The sequence below is a fragment of the Micropterus dolomieu genome, linkage group LG12, assembly GCF_021292245.1.
Source record: "Micropterus dolomieu isolate WLL.071019.BEF.003 ecotype Adirondacks linkage group LG12, ASM2129224v1, whole genome shotgun sequence".
Lineage (NCBI taxonomy): Eukaryota > Metazoa > Chordata > Actinopteri > Centrarchiformes > Centrarchidae > Micropterus > Micropterus dolomieu.
In genome coordinates, this window is record NC_060161.1 from 2128399 (window position 1) to 2133659 (window position 5261).

The 5261-nt window shown below is 42.2% G+C and overlaps 1 long non-coding RNA gene across 1 annotated transcript; it reads left to right on the forward strand.

Moving 5' to 3' along the window:
- Positions 1–206: 206 nt before the first annotated feature.
- On the forward strand, positions 207–2654 carry LOC123981031. The gene is made up of 3 exons (XR_006827650.1): positions 207–300; positions 1337–1388; positions 1481–2654. It is a non-coding gene; the product is annotated as an uncharacterized LOC123981031 (long non-coding RNA).
- Positions 2655–5261: the final 2607 nt, after the last annotated feature.

Genomic DNA, 5261 nt, shown 5'->3' on the forward strand with positions numbered 1-5261 from the left:
TTTAGTGTTGTTGCTTCCACAGACCCGAGGCGACGAGTGCAGGTGTGGCGGGGAGGGGCCAGACTGTTTGAAGTTTGAAGTGAATCCTGTATTTAACCGGGAGCCAGTGGAGGTTGTGAAGGACGGGTGATCTCTGCGATGGTAGGACGTGAGCATGCAGGCAGCGGAGTTGGACGTATTGAAGTTTATTGATGATTTTGTTAGGTTAAACATTCAGACTAGTAAGACAAAGTCAACTCACAATGAAAAACAGCAAAGAAAACTCTCTCTACCCAAAACTGTTCTGACCCATCTCTCAAAGTAAGTTGCTAACTAAGGAAAACATGTTTTTAGGATCTTTAAGCACAAGAAAAACATTACCCTAAACAAAAATGTGTAATTTAAAGATTTACTGATCTTCTCATGATCATTTCAGTTGCCATGCTTCATAAATGTCTTCTGTCATTCCTCACCTGTCCACCCCAGTGTTTCCCCATCATCCTTATGGGTCATCAGCCCCAGTATATACTGTATACTTGCTGGCAGTAACAAGATTGGGAGGGTGGTATTGATTGCTAATAATGTGTTGTGTGGGTTGACAAATCATGGTATTAACTTCATCAGAGCAAAAACATACATTATTCCATATCAGTTAGGTTCCAGTTCACAATTGAGACCCAGCTACTCACAACAAACTACAGCTACAAACAAATTATATTTACCTGAACATACAGCCTAATCTGAGAGGACAGGATTCAACATCTTTAATGCACCTTAAAATTGTCTCATTTGCAGTATTTTGTTTCTAAAGTGGCTTATTTAACAAATTGCATTTCCTTCTGCCTAAGAAATAATTAAGTGTGAAATTTGATATTATATCGCTCTGTTAGGAAGATGGGAGAGATTCATTTTATAATACAGTGGGACTCAATTCTGAATTATATATTTTTTTATTCGTAACATTTACACATACCTGCAGTTCATTTTTTGGGCTCCAAAGGTTTGACATCCACTGGGCTTAAACTACTACTATGTGTGCAAAACAAATGAATTAACTATAGTGAAGTTGAAGTATATTAGGTGGAGAGTTGGTGGTGGTGGGACGCATCATCAAATTTAAGCAGCATCGGGGTGAAGCACTTGTTATCAGCGTCTGATTTGTGTGTTGAACTTTTAAAAAGCACTGCGTTGAACTTTGCATAACTAATAACAATGCTCTATTGACATTTAATTGTCCCACTAGAGCCTGGGGCTAACATCAGTGGGCAGAGGGTCAGTCAGTTGGTCTGTGTGCTTTTGTCAATAGCAATACAGCTAGACATCTACTAGATTTCATGTAATTTGTGATGGTTTTCAGGGATCCAGTTCCTGCTGATCATGTTGTCCTGCTGACCTTTTTGTGTAGACTGGTAAGGCTTTTAAAAAATCTAAACTGTGAGCAGTGGTGGAACTTCCTCAAATCAGTTAAGGGGATGTTGTGGTTTGTGAAATGTCATTTCAGAAGCTCATTGTTCTTTCAGTGATGTCAAGCAGGCTTTGCTTACCTGTAGAGTCACAACAAACCCTCGGGGGATCGTCCAAGCAGAGCATCTCTGAAGTGCATGCTTTAATCAGGAGATTAAGGCATGCATGATCTGGAAGGTTAAATTTAGAACACCTCTCAGAATCTGAAATAGCGTTTACACAGATTAACTTGGGGCATATATGCAGACTTTACATATAGAAGCTCTCTCTGACTGGATTGCACTCCACCAGTATCATGCTACAGGCCCTTAAACACAAAGGACAAAATAGGTTGGTTGGTTGGTTGGTTAGTTTCTTGCATAACAACCCATTTGACCATTACAATGACAATTTGGGAGGTTATGGATTGAAGGTTTGAAGGCAATGATTGTGGTCGTGGTTAAAGGAAACCAACATTGACTGTTTGTAGGAGATAAGATCTTATATCTCCAGTGTGCTGTATGTTGACCTGAAACTGCTTTCTCAACCAGCAGACCGGACAGTGATGACCAACACTTTCATCTCAAACTGGCTATCCCACACTGCCATCTATGGGTCAGTGAGTGAACACCAGCCAAGAAAAAGAACACATAAGGCTGCCCTTACATAAGTGATCTATAAACCAACGGTGTGTTGTATGGCTTACAGTAAGCAGGCTGAGATGATGCTCAGCTGGGGGATCCTACCAAGGAGGCAACACCAGCTCGACACGCCATTCTGATTTACACGTGACCCACATTGATGCACTAGTTTTGTGCTTCTGACAGATCGAGGGGGAGTGAAAGAGATGGACAGAGAGAGACAGAGAGGCTGCCATTTTATGCATCCAATCCCAGTCCCTTTTCGGCCACAAAACAAGCGCAGACACGCGTACAGTAATTCAGAGTCTCTCCGATGCAGTGAACCCAATCCCATCAGTTTAAGGAGGATAAATTCTGGCAGAGGGAATTTATCTGCAGCCAAGATTTATTTACTGGAAACAACTTTGGGTTTTCTTTCTCTAGCAGTCTGTCTCTTTCTTCTTTTTCACTCTGCCCTCATGCTGTTTCTGCCTCCCGCTGTGTGTGTTGTCCTGCAGGTTCTGTGCGAGCTCAGCCAGGTCGATAGGCGCTAATGAAAGCCGCCTTTATGAAGGTGTCAGCTGCTTTCCCTCACAGGAGCAAGCACCTCTAATTTGAAGTAATGGTTATTGGCTGGACCATTGATTTATTGAGGTGGTGATTAGTGCACTGTATCAGCACCCGCAGAGGAAGTGTGGGAGGGAGAGAGTGCAAAAGATGAAAGGCAGGAGCAAAGTGTGTGCAGTTGTTTCTTTGAGACAGAGAAAGATAAAGACCTCTGAGGTGTCAGTGTCAGCCTTTATCATTGAACTGTTTCTTCTCTTGTGATCCTGCTTTTGTGCTCTGACAAAATACAACCTGATGAAGTAAAAAATCGATTGCCCGTTGACTGCAATGGTTCTCAGTCAAACAAAAAAAAAAGCACGCCCCTATATGTAAACCTGTTTAATTTTTATCAATCAGCATTAACAACTCTGGGAATGCATTTTATTGAAATAAAATTATGGAAAACATGAGCGTCTTTTTTTCCCTTTCTCCATATGTTTCTATAATGATGAATGATTGATGTGTTTGACTGAGGAGCATCGTTAGTTTTTCTTCAATGGCAAAATTGTCTCCATCTTTGCACTGTTGTTCCATCCATTGGGCGCAAGGCGGGGTACACCCTGGACAGATTGCCAGTCCATCACAGGGCCGCACATAGACAAACAACCACTCACGCTCACACCTAAGATGTCTATGAAGATTCTCAGTCATCCAGGTCATAGTTATCCAACAAAGGTTAAAATCAAGGGCAACTGGACTTGGTTGAAGATCTTTAATGATTGATTTTAACCTTTGTTGGCTCACACCTAAGGACAATTTACCAATCACCAATCAACCTAGTCCACATGTCTTTGCATGGTGGGAGGAAGCCAGAGCCCGGAGAGAACATGCAAACTCCACACATAGGGGAAATCGGGGTTTGAACCCACAACCTTCTTGCTGTGAGGCAACGCTAACCACTGCACCAACGTGCCGCCCCTGTACTGTTGTTTTGCTTCCTAATTAAAACCCTCCAATGTGAGTCTTGATACCCTATATAAAATAATCTTGTTTATTGTTCCCCCGTAAGTCAGGTCAAGTCAGTTTTATTTATATAGCCCAAAATCACCAATCTAAAATGTGCTTAGCTTCACAATCTGTACAACACCCACACCTCTTTCCTTAGACCTTTAAATATGGGTAAGTAAAAACCTCAGGAAGAGCAACAGAGATGGCTGTCTCTTTCAGGACGGACAGACATGCAACAGAGGCATGACGTATCAGTCAAGTATCCATAGAAATGACCTGCAGATTCCACACCCCAAAAATGACATCTGATAGCTTTCAAGCAGGAGACAGGAGTTTGTGTCCTGCACAACATGTCCCCACAGGCCTGTAATTAATGTTCTTTTCATTAACCGTAACCATGAACTTTCCCTGACTGTAAATGTTTAGGCCTTTTTTTTTTTTATTATTTGAATGTAATCAAGGTTTTTTCAGCAATGTCTATAGGGTTGCGTATAAGATAATATAGGATCCCTCGTAGGGAAAAACAAATTGTCATAGCACCACAGGGGAATGTTGTTACATGTACATTTACTGGACACAACAGAGACGGAAAAAAATGTTCACAGTTCAAAGGGGGATTTATTGTGGGAAACACAAATACAGTTCTGAGAGGGCGAGGGAAATGATCCTGATCTAGCCGTGAGGAAATGGAGTGGAGTGGCTTGGCTGGAACGGAGAATGGAGAGCAGGCGGGTTGGCAGGTCCAGGGAGTCTGTGAGGCAAGGAAGAAACACACAAAGGTTAGACACTGCACAGGAAAAATCACAAACACAATAGTTGGCCTAGGTGTGTATCACTGAAGATATGGCGAATACTGGTGTGCTGGACCAGGGTTGATATGCGGCAGTTGATTGTAACGACTTTGAGTGCAGCAGCCAGGGAGGGGAGCCACGCCCACCTGCAAACCAAACATACTCACAGGGGAAAAACAGCAGAGAACAAGAGGTAAACAGAGGAGAGGTACCACCGGATACAACATACAGTGCCTTGCGAAAGTATTTGGCCCCCTTGATCTTTGACCTTTTGCCACATTGCAGGCTTCAAACATAAAGATATAAAACTGTAATTTTTTGTGAAGAACCAACAACAAGTGGGACACAATCATGAAGTGGAACGAAATTTATTGGATATTTCAAACTTTAACAAATAAAAAAACTGAAAAATTGGGCGTGCAAAATTATTCAGCCCCCTTAAGTTAATACTTTGTAGCGCCACCTTTTGCTGCGATTACAGCTGTAAGTCGCTTGGGGTACGTCTCTCAGTTTTGCACATCGAGAGACTGAAATTTTTGCCCATTCCTCCTTGCAAAACAGCTCGAGCTCAGTGAGGTTGGATGGAGAGCGTTTGTGAACAGCAGTTTTCAGTTCTTTCCACAGATTCTCGATTGGATTCAGGTCTGAACTTTGACTTGGCCATTCTAACACCTGGATATGTTTATTTGTGAACCATTCCAGTGTAGATTTTGCTTCATGTTTTGGATCATTGTCTTGTTGGAAGACAAATCTCCGTCCCAGTCTCAGGTCTTTTGCAGACTCCATCAGGTTTTCTTCCAGAATGGTCCTGTATTTGGCTCCATCCATCTTCCCATCAATTTTAACCATCTTCCCTGTCCCTGCTGAAGAAAAG